Source organism: Zea mays, chromosome 2 (assembly GCF_902167145.1).
Source record: "Zea mays cultivar B73 chromosome 2, Zm-B73-REFERENCE-NAM-5.0, whole genome shotgun sequence".
In the NCBI taxonomy this organism is placed as follows: Eukaryota; Viridiplantae; Streptophyta; class Magnoliopsida; order Poales; family Poaceae; genus Zea; species Zea mays.
Genome location: NC_050097.1, coordinates 176,371,001 through 176,390,284, shown reverse-complemented (window position 1 = coordinate 176,390,284; position 19,284 = coordinate 176,371,001). Strand labels below are relative to the sequence as shown.

At 47.7% G+C, this 19,284-nt stretch overlaps 1 long non-coding RNA gene across 1 annotated transcript; it reads left to right on the top strand.

Moving 5' to 3' along the window:
• The first annotated feature begins 299 nt into the window (after nucleotides 1–299).
• Nucleotides 300–2,262, top strand: LOC103647326 (uncharacterized). The gene is made up of 3 exons (XR_002750031.1): nucleotides 300–569; nucleotides 1,017–1,091; nucleotides 1,921–2,262. It is a non-coding gene; the product is annotated as an uncharacterized lncRNA (long non-coding RNA).
• Nucleotides 2,263–19,284: the final 17,022 nt, after the last annotated feature.

The window sequence follows — 19,284 nt, the reverse complement described above, 5'->3', positions numbered from 1 at the left end:
GCCGTGGTCAATGCCGGCACCTCCGCTGACACCACGCCACACGCGACTTGACCATCGGACACGACTCAACATCGTGATTCTTTCCCACTTGACTCCACCCATGTCGCAACACCAGAGTGATGACCTGCCTCAGCGTATCACCATTATCAGTCTGCCATGCCGAAGAGGAAAGCTCGTGCAAAATCCTACCTGTCGTGGGCGTGTGCTCGCACAGTTCACGGGGTTGCTGTGAACACCATGGCTGCCCTTGCCGCGACCGCCTATAAAAAGGGGCTCGAGCTGCCCTCGACGCCACGCATCTTCCCGAGCTGAGCCACCACCAGTCCTCCGTTCCCGAGCTGGTTCGCCGCCGCCGTCCGTCGTCCTGCTGTTGCAGCACCTTCGGAGGCAAGTCGAGCCGCAAGTCAGCGCCACCTCCACTACTGCGATGACCTCCCCCAGCTCTATTGTCGTTCCCCTCGCCATTCCGAGCCTCCACCGAGCTCCACCCACCATGGCCGCACCTCCCACACAGCAGCTCGCCCGTCGACCCGTTCCCCAAAATCTCGCCCCGACTAGGCCTGCTGAAGGTTGGAGGCACTTCTCCCCTCTCCCCAGCAGCCCCACTTGCCTCTCTCATGGCTGGATTTGAGCTCCCAATGGTTGCCGTGAGGGAGCATAGGGAGGAAGAAGACTCCTGTGAAGCGTATTCAACGTTTCGTATTGTCTCTTTAGAAGCTAACCTGAATCCCCTGCACACTCCACCGTAGCCCAAGTCCCAGCCTAAAATGCCTCGTACGAGCAAGCCAAGCCTTGGGCCAAGCCGTTTTCTTTTTTTATTTTATTTTCGTAATTAATTTAATCACAAGCTATAATGCCTATAACTCCTACATAGTGACTTTAATTAATCTAATTCTTTTACCAAGAATTTTCTAAAATAAAACCCTACGTATTTATTTACTAAAAATATATTATAACTTTTATGTATGTCTGATGTTTGGCTGCCCGCATCGCATGTCGGTCGTTTGTCGGAACAGAGCCGATCCTGGAGGACGACCAGCTAGAGCCTGCTGACCAGGAGCCCGACGTCGAGGAGGAGTACGCGAGTGAAGGCAAGTCTCATCGACCCCTTACGCTAATGGTGTTTGCTCCTAAGTGAGGGAAAATATAAAACCTTCTATACATAGGAGTGGCATGAAATGATACACCTAATACTGAGTGGATGAGAGAAACCTTTGACTGATGCCTTGATGCATGATAATTGCATAAATATTTGATACATTGACACTTGATGAAACTGGACGGGAATGAAACCAGAGCAGTGGGGTAAGTGTTGGTGCATGCGCTACCGTGGTGGTAGACTTGCGACCGAGTTGTCATGGTGACATCTCGGGTTTGCTAGTTTTGGTTGGTGGCTGCTCTGATGAACCATAAGGACTGTGTGTTGGGGTGCCATCTCACCTAACTTCTTTCCAGTGCGACCACATGAGCTTGTATGGGCAAGCCTTAGCCTAATCCCACTGGCTAGCCTGGTAGTCGTCCGAGGTAGATATGTTTTGGGTTGGGGACCTGAGCGGTCAGAACCCGGGGATTGTGGGCGGCTAGGCGAGGTTGAGCCATGGTTGGGTGTTGGCTATGACAGAGCCGTCTTGGGACGGTGATGTGCGTGTGGGTACAGCGTACAACCTCTGCAGAGTGTATAATCCATTCGAATGGTCCGTGTCCTCGGTGTAGGACAGGTTATGGTGTAGACACTTCAACTAGTTGAGCTACCTGCTGGCTACGGAGGATGATTATGGGTTTTACTTTAGTTTGCACTCATTAATCACTTATACATTCAACATTTGTCAATGATTCATGCATATTGTAACTCCCTCACCGTAAGGGCGAGGTGGGACTTGCTGAGTACCTTTGTGCTCACCCGTTGATGATTTGATGCAGAGGATCCTGACTTTGTGCCCGACGAGTAGCGCGTTCCTACACCCAAGTCCCCTGTGGTGCCATTGTGTTGTAGCAGACGCCATGTCCGATGAGGAGCTCGCAGTCGCGTTCTTCGCCACCACTATTTTATTTCTAGTTTCTATTATCGTATTATTAGAATGTGCTAAATAAAAGCCTTGTATGTTATGGCACCACTTGAGCATTTTACTGGAACTCTGTATTCTATTAAATCTATGCATATTTAGTTTCGGTCATTAGACCGGGTCGCTTCACTTATTTGGGCGGCCTCACCAGAATCGTAATCCTCGTTGCCTACCTGTGGTACCTGTGCTCCATACTCAACAATATCTCATATGCTTTCATGGAGTGAGGTTAGATGGTGCCTCATTTTATCACTCCACATACAATAATCTTCACCATCAAAATATGGTGGTTTGCCTAGGGGAACGGAAAGTAGAGGAGCACATTTAGAAATACGAGGATAGTGAAGTGGGATCTTACTATATTTCTTACGCTCTCGGCGCTTCGAGGATGTCGACTCGACGCCAGAGGTTGATGGTGAGGAAGAGTCAGTCTTGTAGTAGACCACCTTCTTTATTTTCTTTTTCTTCTTGTCACCCTTCTTATGTGACTTGATGGAGCCGACGGATTCCTCCTTGTGCTCCTTGTGTTTGTCGTCGGCCTCCTTCGATGGAGTCCTTTCTTCGATCTTCTTTCCCAAAGATCTAGGCTTTTTCACCGGTGATCATCTCCCTTTTGGCGTGTTCTCCCGACATCACATTGAGTTGTTATACTCTAATGAAGTATCGGGCTCTAATACCAATTGAAAGTCGCCTAGAGGGGGTGAATAGGCAAAACCTGAAAATTATAAACTTTCAACCCGCACTTCACCCGGTGTTAGGGTTAGAAATAAATAATTATGAATTCAGAGTGTGGAAGATAGTTCTCCTTGCAATGAGTTGCTCAATCAATGCAGAAAACTTTGGGAGCTAACTCAAACCAATGTGAGCAAGAGAACTTTTAGTGAGAGGGGAGAGGGAAAAACAAATCGAATAATGAAGATCAACACAAGTGAACACGGTGATTTGTTTACCGAGGTTCGGGTCTAAAGAACCTACTCCTCGTTGAGGAGGCCACAAAGGCCGGGCCTATTTCAACCCTTTCCCTCTCTCAATCGGTCACCTAGATCCGTCAAGTGCTTCTTCTTAATCTCACGGCTCACTAAGACCCCACAAGGATCACCACACAATTAGGTATCTCTTGCTTGCTTTACAAAACACTTGGAAAGATTAGAGGAGGAAGAAGAAAGCAACAAGAGCAACAAATGAAACACAAATCATCGTCTCTCAAGTCACTAAACACTTTTGATCACTTGACTTGATTATGGCACTTGGAGAGGATTGGAGGCTTTGAAAGTGTCTTTGGATTGTATTCTTTGCTTTTGTATTGAATGTTGAGAGTGGAAAGCTTGGATGACTTGAATGGAGGTGGTTGGGGGTATTTACAGCCCCAACCAACATTCTAGCCATTGGTTGTTTTGTCTATCGATGGGCACAACGGACAGTCCGGTGCGCACCGAACACTCTACTGTTCACTGTTTGATGCGTGCACGTCAACCAACCATTGGGGTTTGGATCTGTTGATCGTTGAAGTCGTCTGTCCTTGTGGTGCACCGGACAGTTCGGTGGCACACCGGACAGTCCAGTGCGACCTGACGTCGTAAACTGTCTTCTGACTTCTGACGCTTCAGACTGTTGTGCAGTCGACCGCAGTCGACCATTGGCAGAGTCAACCGTTGCTCCGTGGGCTCATCGGACAGTCCGGTGATTTTTAGCCAACGAGCGCTGAGAATTCCCGAGAGCGGTCGGTTCGTTGGGCACGTCAGCCTGAGCACTGGACACTGTATGGTGCGCTGCAGGCTGGTGCAAACCTGTTTTGCTCCAAACTTGTAGATTGCTCCAAGGTCATTTTCCTTGTATGTGTATATGAACTTTATGCACGTGAGAAAAGATCAACTTGGCAAACTAGTTAGTCCATTAGATTTATGATGGTCGTCAAACACCAAAATCGATTATAGAAAATGTTTGAGGCCATTCCCTTTCAGGAACACGTCCCTCATTGCATTGGTTAAGCCTTTGCAAGCATCAGAACACACTGCTAGTACATGAAGATCTCCAATGGCCTTGTGTAACTACTGCATGAACCATTGTCCATTGTCCTCCGTTTCAGACTCGAAGAATCCAAAAGCAACGGGGAACATTCAGTTGTGCCCATCAACAGCTGTAGCAGATGGTAGGTGAGCATTCCATCAACCATTCAAAGCAGTTGAATCCACACTCAAGTATGGTCTGCAACCCTCTAAGAAGCCTGTGATACACGGTCCAAGTGCACAAAAGAAGCGCCTGAAGTAGAATCAACCTTCTTCTACTCGAACATCAATTTCAATGATGTTGGAGAAATAGGCATTTTTAGTTTTAATTTAATCTAGAAAGTCACAGTGATGTATGTGACGACATGTATGTGCATATGTGTATCACTACTCACATAAGTAGTACACAACAATAAAATATGCACAAATACTAAGAACGGAGTGTACCCTGCGGAGGGACCGATGCTCAAGGCATCAGTGGCTCCATTCACACGAGACATCTCGTGTGTGTGTGTGTTCGATGTAGTCGTACGCAGTCGACGCAGGCAGATGTACGCAGTGCAGTCCCTCGAATGGCGTCGACGACGAGGAACTTGATCAATGCTGGTCGAGCGGACGAAGCGGGCAGTCGCGAGTACGCTCCCCAAAAACTTGATCGCCCACACACCCGTGCAAGTGTCTCTCTGCGGACGGTGATTTCGGACGCCTGCTCTCCCACTCTCTGTGCTCGCAGAAGGTGTGACGGGGATGGGTTGTACGCAACGCATCTGAGAATGTTCGTACGTGTGTACTGTTTTGTCATCACCAGAAGCAGCCTCTCCTCCTCGTATATATACACGCGCAGAGGGAGGCCAACAGACAGTAACGGTCGCCATCAGAGCTACCGTTACAACCAACCAAAAACTGACGCCATCAGTGACGTCCGTTACTAGCTGACCGCCATTAGAGCTCGTCCATTACTAGCCATAACACAGGAAACGACCAGTAACGTACGACAGTAATGGACTGTCATCACTCTAGACAAAATGTGCAACCGTTAGGAAGGAATATTCGGACCAAGGTCCGATCTACCACGGTCACGGCCTTGACCCGGCCCGGTCGACGACGAGCGCGTGTATGGCAGTCGTTCATCCTTTTCTCAGCTTCTCAATAGATGCACCAATGGTCCACCTATTTAAGTTGGTTGAATTGTCCCTTGAACTTCTGGTATGGTACTAAAGTACTAGTACACTATAGCATTAAAGTGGGCCTTTAGCATTGACTATTATTGAATATTAATATGGGCCAGGCTCACATTAATTCAACAATCCCCACCAAATGCTAAGTCACACTAAAAAGCTATCATCGTCTCAAACGTTTGATATACTGGTGTTTCGGTGGAGATTGTTAAGTTGAACATCCACCTAAAATCTAGACTACACTTGACCACAACTGCACAACGGGCTAGGCCTTGAATTGGCAGTTTTGCGTGGAATAAGTTTCATCTAAACTCTTTACCTCTACTAGGTTGTCGAGCGCATCCCCTCTGGTTGGAGCATATAAGTTAAACTCCATAGCCTTTCATGGGTATCTAGAGACCACCCAGATCTCATAAACTGTGACTAGCAGTTAACCCATATAGGTATGTTCCTCTAAAGATGTTCTGTAGAACAACATCTTTTCTTCGCAAAGCCACTTGAAACATATTAAGGTGTAAACACCAACCTACCTTACAGTAAGGAAAGATGTGCATCTGAAATGAACCTTATCAAGGGTCTTTCCTCTTAGTCTACCACTAGCTTGTTTCGCCATTCTAATTCACGGGATCTCCGATCACATAAAACAGGTTACCACTATGATAAAATTTAGGTGGGTCTCAGGCCCATCTCACTCGATGCACTATCTATCACACTACATGATAGCCCCTTAGTAAATTGATCTGCCAGATTTTAGGCGTATGGACATAGTCCAACGCTATTACTCCGGAGTTTCTCAATTTCATGATAGATTTTAAACGCCTCTTTATGTGCCTTGTCGACTTCATATTATCCTTAGAATTGTTTATCTTGATTATCACAGTTCATAGAAATAGCCGGCACAGGTTTTTCAACCACCGGTAAATCCATAAGCAGTTCACGAAGCCACTCAGCCTCAACTGAAGCGGTATCTAATGCTGAGTTCTGCTTCCATAGTCGACCTCGTTAAGTTGGTATGCTTGCAAGACTTCCATGAAACAGCACCACCTCCAAGTGAAAATACATATCCACTTGTGGCATATATCTCATTAGCATCAGATATCCAATTTGCATCACAATAACCCTCCAGTACTGTTAGGGACCCGGTATAATGGATGCCTAAACTCATAGTACCTTTTAGATAGCATAGAACTCTCTCAAGAGCACGCCAGTGATCATCTCCCAGATTTGAAACAAACTGGCTAAGTTTGCTCACAGCAAACAAGATGTCAGGCCTCGTAGCGCTAGCTAAGTACATGAGTGAACCAATTATTTGGGAATATCTCAATTGATCCCTAGCTATCCTTCGATTTTTCTTCAATAGCTTACTAGGATCATAATGTGTTGGAGTAGGTTCACATTCGCTATACCCAAAGCGACTCAAAACCTTTTCCACATAATGGGATAGCACAAGTGTGACCCCACCATTGCCTTCTCTCAGTAGCTTAATGTTAAGAATAACATCAGCTTCTCCTAAATCTTTCATTTCAAAATTATTAGACAGAAAGTCTTTTGTCTCTTTAATCACATCAAGACTTGTCCTCAAGATTAGAATGTCATCAACGTACAAGCATAAAATTACTCCCTCGCCCCCACCATACCGATAATATACACATTTATCTGCTTCGTTCACAACAAAGACGACAGATGTCAAAGTTCTATCGAACTTTTTATGCCATTGCTTAGGTGCTTGTTTTAGGTCATATAAAGATTTCAATAACTTAGACACCATGCCTTCTTTACCATTTGCTACAAACCCAGCTGGCTGCTCCATGTAGATTTCCTCATCTAGCTCTCCATTTAGGAACACTGTCTTAACATCCATTTGATGGATGAGAAGACCATGAGAGGCAGCCAGAGAAAGTAGCACACGAATTGTGGTCAATCGAGCCACAGGTGAATAAATATCAAAGAAATCCTCACCTTCTTTCTGTGAATAGCCTTTAATTACAAACCTCGCCTTGTACCTTTCAATAGTACCATCAGGCCTAAGCTTTTTCTTGAACACCCATTTACTCCCAATGGGCTTACACCCATAAGGACACTCAACGACCTCCCAAGTTGCATTAGACATAATAGAATACATCTCACTTCTTATTGCTTCCTTCCAAAAGTCAGCATCAGGAGAGGAATATGCCTCTTCAATGGTACTTGGGGTGTCATCCATGAGATATACAATGTAATCATCACCAAAGGACTTTGCAATCCTTGGTCTCTTACTCTTTCGAGTTGATACATTATCATCTTCCACAGGATTATGTATATGGGATTCCTCAGTGTGTTCTACCGGAATAAAATGCTCATGGGGTATCGTTGGTTCATCACTAGACGTATCATGTGTAGCTTTCATGGGAAATTCGTCCTAAAAACGTAGCATCTCTGGACTCCATAATAGTACCAACCAACATGTCCGGTACTCCAGAGTTCATAATTAAGAACCTATATCCAATGCTGCGAAAAGCATACCTAAGGAAAACACAATCAATAGTTTTCGGTCCTAACTTGCGCTTCTTGTTAATTGGCACATTCACTTTAGCCAAACAACCCCAGGTGCGCAAATAGGAGATTTAATTTTCTTTTTTTCCTTTCCTTGAATGGTGTGATTTCTTTGTTCTTTATGGAAACTTTATTCAGGACTTGACACGCTGTCAAGATCGCCTCACCCCACCATTACTTAGATAGTCCCGAAGTCTCTAACATGGGGGTAACCAAATCAGTTAGAGTACGGTTCTTTCTCTTAACAACCCCATTGGATTGTGGTGAGTATGGCGGTGTCCTCTCATGAATAATACCATGTTCCACACAAAAATTAGAAAAATCACCTGAAAAATATTCTCCACCACGATCAGACCTTTACCGTTTAATTTTCCTCTCGAATTGATTTTCCACTTCAGCTTTGTAGGTCTTAAAACAATGCAAAGCTTCGTCTTTTGACTTTAAGAGATACACATAACAAAATCTAGTAGAATCAACGATAAAAGTAATAAAATATTGTTTGCCTCCCTTAGTCAATATTCTGTTCATCTCACATAAATCAGAATGTATTAAGTTTAGTGGTGCCAAGTTCCTCGCCTCCGCAGCCTTATGAGGCTTGCGAGGTTGCTTAGATTGCACACACACCTAGCACTTAGAATCTTTGACTAAATCAAATTTTGGGATTAAATTTAAATTTGATAACCGCGAGACACAACCAAAATTGATGTGACAAAGTCGTGAATGCCAAATATACGACTCAATCGAAATCACATTGTTCACAGACTTATTACACACATCATGCAAAGATAAGCGAAACAGGCCTCCACTGTCATAGCCATTTCCAACAAATGTTCCATAGTTTGACAGTATACATTTATTGGACTCAAACACAAGTTTATAGCCATCTCGACATAGCAATGAGCCACTAACAAGATTCTTTTTGATGGAGTGGACATGCTGCACGTTCTTCAATAGCACCGTCTTTACCGAAGTAAACTTTGGAATGACTGTACCAACACCAAGAATACGCGCATGTGATCTGTTCCCCGTCAGCAAGGCTCTAGCCCCTTTGCGCTGATAAGAAGAAAACAAAGAAGTATCAGCACACACATGAATGTTAGCACCAGTGTCATCCCACCACTCAGGGGATTGACACACTGAAAGAATAGTAGGTAATAGATTACCATACCTTGATGTTCCTTCTGCGGTCTCACTAACAACCATATTTGTTGTTTTCTTCTCTTGAGCTGGTTTTTTATTTTGCTTAAATTTGCGGTCTGGACAAGCACTTGCCCAGTGATCAGTACTCCCGCAAACAAAGCAACTAGCCCCATTGTTCTTCCTTTTAAACGAGGCTGCCTGCTTGGGCTTCATGGCATTCTGTTGCTTGTTCTTCTTTTTATGTGACGCTCTGGAGTTCTTATTTTGTACCATATTAGCACTAGAAGTCTCAACTCCTTTTCCACGAGTGTCTTTTGCTCTCGCCCTCTTAACATCAAGAGACCCAATAAGCTTAGCCACGCTTAACTCTTGTCTCTTATGTTTTAGAGTGGAAGCAAAATCCGTCCAAAAAGGTGGCAGCTTAGCGATAATACCGCCAGCCATGAACTTGTCACGCAAGACACATGGGAACTGTTCGAGTTCCTTAGCCAGTGCTTGTATTTCATGAGCTTGTTCAACTACACGACGGTTCTCAACCATCTTGTAGTCAAACAACTACTCCATGATGTACAACTCGCTATCAGCATCAGAAACACCGAACTTCTCATCTAATGCATTCTATAACTCTTTTGCATATGTGCACGTTAGATAAGAATCAACATACTTGTTAGCAAGAGCGCTAATCATGGCACCTCAAAATAGGTTATCGGCAACGTCCAACATTCTCTCCTCTTCAGAAGTGAACTGTTCGGGTTTCCCCTGTACGGTGTGACAGTAGTTCATTACAGTCAACCACAGTATCATCTTACTACGCCACCCATTGTAAAATGCCCATCAAAAGGTTCACTTGGTTTTAACGCAGCAGCAAAACCACTAACAAAAAAATGCCTAATATCAGGTTTTTAGATTGTTGGAGAAATATGCATTTTTAGTTTTAATTTAATCTAGAAAATCACAATGATGTATGTGACGACATGTATGTGCATATGTGTATCACTACTCACATAAGAAGTACACAACAAAAAAATATGCACAAATACTAAGAACAGAGTGTACCCTGCGGAGGGACCAATGCTCAAGGTATCAGTGGCTCCATTCACACAAGACATCTCGTGTGTATGTTCGATGTAGTTGTACGTAGTCGACGCAGGCAGATGTACGCAGTGCAGTCCCTCGAACGGTGTCGGTGACGAGGAACTTGATCAGTACTAGTCGAGCAGTCGCGAGTACGCTCCCCAAAAACCTAATCGCCCGCACACTCGTGCAAGTGTCTCTGCGAACGGCGATTTCGGAGGCCTGCTCTCCCACATTTTGTGCTCGCAGAAGGTGGGACGGGGATGGGTTGTACGCAACGTGTCTGAGAATGTTCATACGTGTGTACTGTTCTGTCGTCGCCAGAAGCAGCCTCCCCCTCCTCGTATATATACACGCGTAGAGGGAGACCGATGGACAATAACGGTCGCCATCAGAGCTACCGTTACAGCTAACCGGAAATTGACACCATCAGTGACGTCTGTTACTAGCTGACAACCATTAGAGCTCGTCCATTACTAGCCATAACACAGGAAACGGCCAGTAACGTATGACAGTAATGGACGGTCATCATTCTAGTCAAGATGCAACCGTTAGGAAGGAATATTCGGACCAAGGTCCGATCTACCACGAGCCGAGCTCGGCTCGCCAATCTGACGAGCTCGAAAAAGCAGCTTGGCTCAGCTCGCGAGCCGGTTCGCCGAGCCAACGAGCCTAGCCATAAACGTAAATCTGCTCTCTAAATTATAATATAAAATCTTAAAAATATTTTAAATAACATATTTTAAATTAGAAAAAAGGATATATCACTAATATAATATAGAAAATAGATTAATTTTGTATAGTAATCTCAAATAACATAAATTAATGTCTAATCGGTACTAATATTATATGCTAATTAAGATTTTATGTAACAAATTATTGTTGGGTCGAGCCATGAGCCAGCTCGCGAGCTGTAGCGAGCCGAGCCGAGCTAGCTCGCTCTTTTCACGAGCCACAAAACAGGCTCGGCTTGGGCTCGTTCTGAGCGTCGAGCCGGTCCGAGCCAAACCAAGTAGCTGCGAGTTCGAGCCAGCTCGTTGTTGGGGGCATTCTTCTTCGCCGAAGGTCCCCTAAGCAAAAACACCTTCGGCAAGGTGATATGCAAGCAGACACAACATGAAGATATATGCCGAAGCTACAGTTGAAAGAGCTTCGACATGATGACACGCTTGAGACGTTGAGGTCTTGGAGTATACTTTTATTATCATGCCTCATAGCTTTTAAAAGTTCTTGACCACTTACCAAGTAGTTTGAATAAAATGATGCATGCATGCTCGTCCTAAGCGACCTCACATCAACCTATAGGGATAGAGAAATCTCCCTCCCTTATAGTAGCCTGTAGGGCACATTTAATTAGCCACCTAGCTACCCATCTAGTATCCTAAGGCTTCACGCTCTAGGTCCATCCCTATCGCCTTACCGATCTATCCAACACTGGTTTCTAACAAATTTTACTTTTTGAAAAGGATGATAATTACGGTTTATTGATTCCTCTGTGGTGGTACAAGCTCCGATACCAGCTGTGGCGGAACCGCCCGAATTATTCCAACTTAAGTGCCCAAGTCCTGCCTTGAAGGCTAGACCACACTTAAATAGGAATAATACGTCAGTCCCTCGGATCTAGTCCGACGAGGCCACTAACAGGATCAAGTACCATGTACTCACTCAAAGGTGAGGCACAGAGCAAATACAATAAAACATAAACCATACATTAAGGAGTACTTAATTTATTACAACATCGTTGGAGTTTTTCAAAAGTAGTGATCATTGTTCGAAATGCAGCGGAATATAACTAACGGTAAATAAACGGAGAGATGGGGAAGTGTAACATCCCAAAATTTCAACCCGAGGTTTGGAACCCTAATCTAACCCCCGCCCCTATTTATCTCTCCCTAAACTCCACCCCATAGGTCTTCTCATCATATGCATACACTTTTTTTGATTAGAAGCACCTTACATAGATTATATTTTTAGCACCTAAGATTATCTAGTTAATTAATTGAGGAAAGGATATAAAAGAAATGGAAATAGAAAATAAAAAATAAAAAAACCTTTCCCCCCTGGCTGGGCCAATTTCTGGCCCATACCCACGGCCTCTCTCTCCCCGCGCGCGCGATCTCCCTTCCCTCTCGACCCACCTCCAGCCTGCTCCCACGCGCGCGCCAGCCTGCTCCGCGTGCGCGCCTCTCTCGCTGCTGCCCGACCCCACCCGCCAGCCCGCACTCACCCTCGCTCTCTCGCGCCTGCGCATCGCTGACAAGCCGACCCCACCAGTCAGCCACCCTATATCCCTCGCCACGCATGGCTTCAACGCGATCACCGCCAGCCACCATCCTCTCCTCCTCCCCGCCTGCACTCGCCGCACAGAGAAGTTCGACACTGCTTCGTCCTCGCTTGTTGTGGTCGCGTCCTTGCACGGCACCGCCCCGCCGAGCGATCCTGTCGCCGCCGCTGTGCACTATTTACGCCGATTGTTGTGCACCTCACCGGCGTCCACCTAACACCGCTGCTCCCCTCCCCTCGGGCGCCTATAAAAGGGCCGCCCCGAGCTCCTCCATGCCCTGCACCGGCCTCGGCCACTCTTCTCCCCCTTTCCCGAGCTCAACCGCTCCAGCTCCGCCGCCCCTCCCTCCGCTTAGGTGAGCTCTTTCTCCCCCCCCCTCTCTGGTTGTTCAGCGAGCAATTCACTAGGATCAGCAGCTTCACCACATCACCGCAAACTCGGAACATCGCTCCCCTACCCCCGACCACCACCCAAAGTTCACCGGCGACGACTCCCACCGCGGAGCTCCGCCACCCCACCGTGGTCAGCTCCCTCCCAGTCACCTCTGACAAAATTGGACCCACCCTTAAGCTCGCCAGCCTCTCCTCGTGCTATGGCACCTGCCCAATCCCCAGAAACCGGGTCACCGGCGGTGAATCGCCGTTGAACCCGCCGGCGGCCGGGTTTTCCCCGCGGATCGGCCGGTTCACCCCTTCCCCGTCCGCCACTGACGCCGTCTCCCCTCCCGCTTTCCCTAGTGCGTGGGCCCGTAACCGATGTCGTCTCCTCGCGCGCCCACGTCGTCTCTCGCCCTTGGGCTATGCTGGGCCGGCATTCTTGAGCCCGCGCGCGCGCCCGCACCCGGTTGGGCCAGAATTCCCCTCCCCCCGGCCCACCAGAGCCGAAAATCCTTTTCCTTTTTCCTTTTTCTTTTTCCCATTTAGTTTTGTACATATATCTTGATATTTTATGTACCAAAAATTATCCAAGCACTTTCTAAGCCACATAGAATGATAATGTTAGGAACTTGACACACTCCACTCAGTAAACCACTACTTGATGTATTGTTTATTGCCTGTTTTGCTAGAAGAAGCGAGGACCGTCGATCCGGAACCCATAGCCCCGGAAGAAGGGCAGGAGCCCGACCCCTCCGAGATAAATATTTTGTGCTAAGAAAGCTTCGACGAAGGCAAGTCCATTCTTTCCTTGATGCATAATTTACCTATTCTTTCTACCACTACCTAAGCCGGGATTAAGGGATGGAATATTTGCATTGTGAGCACAGAGATAGCCCGCATTAACAAACATCTTTTGAATAAAAAATATGGGATGGGAAAAAGGGCAGTGTGTTTCACTAAGCGAGGTTTTCAAAAAGTGTGCGATGAAGGGTATTCACCCTCATCACCTCCTGAGTGGAATGATCAGGGATGTCGGTGTTTTGGGTCCGACCGCACACCCGGGGTTGCCCCTCAAGGTGTTTTTCAGAGTAGGACGGTGTCGCCGACTGTAGCTAAATGGTTCGTGCCAGATGCACGAGGAACAATGGACAGTGTTTACAGGTTCGGGCCGCTTGGAGATGCGTAACACCCTACGTCCTGGTGAGAATGTTTTACGTGGTGGATCACAAGGGAGCTCTCTAACACTAGAGAATGGAGAGTTGGGGTGAATGGGTGAGTGGTGAGATCGATCCTTCTGAAGGGGTGCCCCCTAGGCCTTACATATTCGACCGTGAGGCAATACATGCGGATGAGATAACAAAACGCACCTAAGAGATAGTGAACTGATTGAGTCTATCTTCCTATAATTCTGCCGACTTATCCTCGCCTAGCTCCGTTGTACGGGGCTCCAGTGTGGGAAAGTCAGGTCTTCTGTTGTGGTTTCTTGCTCAACGTTGTTGGGCCATTCGGGCTCGTACCGATCCGGCCTTATGTCGATCTGCTTCACTGGTCGTTCCTCTCCAGGCCCATGAAGGAGTGACCTTACGATTTATTGGGCCCTAGGGCCTTTCGTGAGGTCATTTATCCTTCTAGTGGACCCGGGGGATATCTGTCCCCCACAAGCCCCCGATCTTTGGGTTGATTTTGAGATAATCGGCCCAAAGATCCTAGGTCCAGCTTGCGGTCTTCATTTATGACAAGAAATGCTTTCCGGGCAGTTTGGTAAAAACAATTTCTTATTGTCTCCTTCTGCTTTGATCACTTGAAAACTAGAGCTTTGTCTCACACTCGTGCCTTGGAGATCGGCATTTCGTATTGTAGGACCCTGAACTTCATTGGGTGCACCGGAGGTGCACCCAATGGGTGTAGCCCCCGAGCTTCGAGTGGATTTTTGAAAATAATCCACTCGAAGGTCTTCATCAGAAATCATTTTTATTTTCCGCTTGTACTCTTGTTGAAGGTCAGCCTTGCCTTTAATCTTGCCATATGCTTTAGAAGTTGGCATTGTCTTGACTTGAAATGGTGATTCATGGGGTGCACCGGAGGTGCACCCAATGGGTGTAGCCCCCGAGCTTCGAGTGGATTTTTGAAAATAATCCACTCGAAGGTCTTCATTTCGTGTCCTTTTGCTGAGAGTCATCTTTTCTTTTTCCGAATGCCTTAGAGGTCAGCATTATGTCATCGATATTATGCTTTAGAGGTCAGCATGTGTTTTGTCTTTGAGGCTGAGTTCGTGATCCGCCCATATCTTGCTAGGTGATGCAATTTATTTGATCTGCGACTGATTTGACGTTTGATGGATGTCCCCTGGCTAGTCTTCACGTCGCTTCTGTCGGTCAGATTTTGTACTTCACCAGCTATATTTGGCTTTCCTTTGATCCTTACTGATATCTCTTTTTTGTCTTGAGGTATTCATTGCATGCCCTGCACGGATGTGACAGTTTTGAAAAATATACTGATAATTCCTGGGCGTCCCCCCCAATGGGAGTGGGCAAGGGACGGCTTGGTACGCTGAGTGTTTTAGCCGGCTGCTTCTGAGTAGTAATGTGATGTGACGGCGGGTGTAATCATTTCGCCCGCACAGTTGACTGGAGTCCCAATGGGTGTTGCGTTGCGTGAAACGGCGTCAGCCGCCTGACGTATCTTCAGACGGGTTGAAGCGTATATTGAATATTTTGCGACTGTTCAGTGACCGTGGTAGGAGGTGAGCGGTTGCCTTCTTCTTCTATAAATAGTGTCTTTGCCTCTCCGGTTTTTTCACATCTCTTGCTATTCTCTGCTTCTTGCTTTCTTCTTCTCCCTTCGTTTCCACCATGGTCAAGAGTAACAAACGCAAGCGCGAGCCGACTCCTCCATCGGAGGACTTCGGCGACTCGGAATACTCGGAGGAGGAGTTCTCTTCCGAGTCCGAGGGGTCTCCGGCTCCCGTCTCTCCCCGGGCGTCGTCTGACGATTCAGACGACTCCCAGGGGCTTGCCGCGGCGGTCTAGACTTATATTCGGGCCGTCGAGCGCTCCGGGCTCGAGGGCTTAGATGAGTCGGAGTACTCCTCGGGCGAGGAGGACTCTTCGGACTCGTCCGAGGAGGGCGGTGGCGGCGATGGCGGAGATGACGACGACGACGATGACGGAGGCGACGATGACGATGGCGACGATGGCGGTGGCGGCGGCAGCGGGGGCGACAACGGCGGTAGCAAGGGTGGCAACGGCGGCAGCAGGGGTGGCAACGGCGGCAGCAGCAAGGGCAGCAACAGGGCCAGTGGCTAGATGCCACTGGTGTTTAGATGTTAGTATAGGTTAGAAGTAGTATAATGAAATAATGTAGTAGTATTTAGTAGTATAGAGTAGTATAGTGTAGCGTTGTAGTAGTAGTAGCAGTAGGGAAGTATCAACTCATAATGAGTTGATTTGTAAGTACTGTAACTTCCCTTAATGAAGAATGATTTCATCTCCTCTTCATAGTCAATTGATCTCTGTCGTGATATTTATTGTCTGTGATGTTCTCTATCTGTTATGCTTGTGTCGTAACTTGAAGTTCTCGAATCGTTCCTCCGTTTACCTTATCTGTGAAGTCGATTCCTCTGGCTGAGTAACTCGGTCATCATATCGTCGCTTTTGGGGGTGATGGCCGAGCTATTATTGTCAACATTTACGCTTCTGAAGTAACACCCGGATGATGACGAAGCCACATCAGCTTTGGAATGACTGATGACCACATCGGCGCTCTTAGAGGTAACAGCCGAGTGACTTATGACGACGTCGGCGTTTTAGAGATAACTGCCGAGTGACTGAAGACGACGTCGGCGTTTTAGAGGTAACTGCCGAGTGACTGAAGGCGACGTCGGCGTTTTAGAGATAACTGCCGAGTGAATGATGGTAACGTCGGCGTTTTAGAAATAACAGCCGAGTTAGAACGGACTGCGTCGGCCACTTTGTAGATAATAGTCAAGTGATGATATGGCACACCGGTGCTTTAGAAGTAACCGTCGGGTGATGACATGGCACGCCGATGTTTTAGAAGTAACCACCGGGTGATGACATGGCACGCCGGTGTTTTAGAAGTAACCGCCGGGTGATGACTGGGCGCTTTTTGGAAACGGTATCTGACCCGGGGATATCCCATATATACTGCGCTTTCAGCCGCCTCTGCTTTTCGTGCCCTAGTTCTTGCTTTCCTGCCTTCAGATCTTCTCTGTCCTTTTGCAATTCGGCTCCCGCTCTGTTCACCGTTGGAGTTGAGATGGCGCCCAAGCGAAAGGCCTCGAGTTCATCCGCTGCGGTGATTCCCCCTATCGACCCCAACAGCTAGTTGCCTTTCGCAGGTAACCATATGTCTGTTGTCTCTGAGCCCGACCTTCTCCATCTCGTGTCCATCGGGGTCCTTCCTCCGAAGGAGCTCTATTCTTGGCAGATTTGCCACGGGGTCACTGTTCCAACAGAGGATACCCACGAATCCGTGATTTATGTTCCTTTTCTTCTCCGCGGTCTCGCTCTTCCTATTTCTCCCTTTTTCCGCGGTCTCCTTGATTTCTATCGCCTTAATTTGACCCATCTGAATCCCAATTCCATTCTGCAAATTTCCATTTACGTTCATTTATGCGAAGCTTTTCTTGGCGTCCTGCCACATTTTGGACTGTGGAAGTACTTGTATCACTGTCGCCCTGGGATGGCCGGGGGGCAGCATCAGCTGGTTGGGGGTGCGAGTTTGGAGATGCGCCGTGGGAGGAAGACTGACTATCTTGAAATCCCGCTCAAGGATAGTATCAAGGGATGGCGCTTGGAGTGGTTTATTGTTGAGAACCACGGAAATTCTCTCCCCCCACGGTCAAGACAGCTGGATGTTCGTACTCCAAGTTGGACCGAGTCCCCTACGAATCAGGAGGTGGCTGAGGCAGGGGCTTTGCTGGCTGAAGTTGGACTACTAAAGGAGAGGGGTCTGACTGCAGAGGCTGTGGTTGCTGATTTTGTCTTCAAGAACATTCAGCCGTTGAAGGACAGGGCATACCCGGCTTATCTGTACCGAGGTCTAGCTGACTCAACCCGGGTCACCAACAGAAGAATTCCCGCTGTAGACTTGGTGAACCGGCTTGAAATGATTCTTAGAGGCAAGGTATCAAATGTTGGTACCCCTGTGGCATACTCGGCCTGGAACCTGCCTCGTTCCAAGGCCTTCGTCCATTTTGTGTCGAATCCACCTGTCGCTGATGGCGGTTTGGGCCTTAGAGTGCGACCCTCTGCCGAAGAAGTTAGCGCTTTGGTTGCTTCGCTCGGAGAAATTCCTGATGATGAACGACAGGTCCACTTTGAGGTGCCTTTGGATCCTAGTGATGCAGAGATAAGTGCTATGCTTGATATGCTGGCCGAGGACTCTTCTGATGCTGCTCCTGTTGGGACATTGGTGGTGGCGCCTCTCCCGGAAGCTGGTACAACCTTGGATATTCAGAGACCTGTCAGTGTTCGCCCGAAACGCCCTTGCCGAGCCAATCAACTTGATTCTCCTGCTGATGAGCAGAAAAAGAAAAAGAGACGTCTTCGGCGAGTATCTAGTTTGGATCGGGATGGTGGTCCTTCGGTTCCCGCTGCTGAGGAAGTGCCTGTGCCTGAATTTACTGACGCTGATCCCAATGGGTGTGATTCATCTATCGCTGATCCCAATTGGGGTGCTCCATCTGCCGCTGATCCCAATGGGGGTGTTGTCTGTGTTGCTGATGAAAACGATGGGGAGGAAGAAGATGAGGTCCCTTTGACTCAGAAGAACAGTCGGCAATATGTCGCCAGTGGGGAAAGTAGTGGAGTTCCTTCTCCTGGTCTGTCCGCCCTCATTGGTCTACAAGAATTGTCCCTGGCAAACTTTGATCAGACTCTTGAAGATATGGTTCCAGAGGATTTGTTATCAGAGCTAGCGGATGGTGGTGCGACGGATGTTTGTGCTGATGTGCTCGACGCCGGGTTGGGGTCATCCCGGGCAGCGTCCCGCGCCTCATCGACCTTGGAGCGCGGTCTTGAGGGTCAGGAAACTGACTTGGATCGTCTTGTTCTCATGGAAGTAACTGAGGGACCTTCAGCCTTAGAGGCGGCTACTGCAGAGAACTTGGTCCTCAAGGATGGTGTTGACACTTACCCAGCCCCCGAGGATGTTGCCGGGGATGATTCGGCTCGGGTGGGAAGTGCAAGCCACGGCCCAGCCCCCGAGGGTATTGCCGGAGATGATCCGGCTCAAGTGGGTAGCGCAAACTATGGCCCAGCCCCCGAGGGTGTCCGAGCGGGGTCACCCTCTTGTACTTCCATGGATGTTCACGCAGGATCTCCTCCACACTCTGGTTGCATGGTGGTAGCCCAAGCTTTGGGTCAGGGAGTCGCTTTAGAGGCTAGTGTTCCCGCCGACCAAGTTTTGGGCTCTGTTGATGGCACTGAATTGGTTCCTGCTGGTTCATTGCGAGCAGCTTCGGGTGGTGACCCTATGCCAAGCCATCAATTGATCTCTCACGATTTGGGAGTCCCTTCATTCTTCTCCAACCTCCAGGTACTGTGATATATTCTAGCCTGACTTTTACACCGTATGAACTGCTGTCATTACACTCATCTGTTCTCA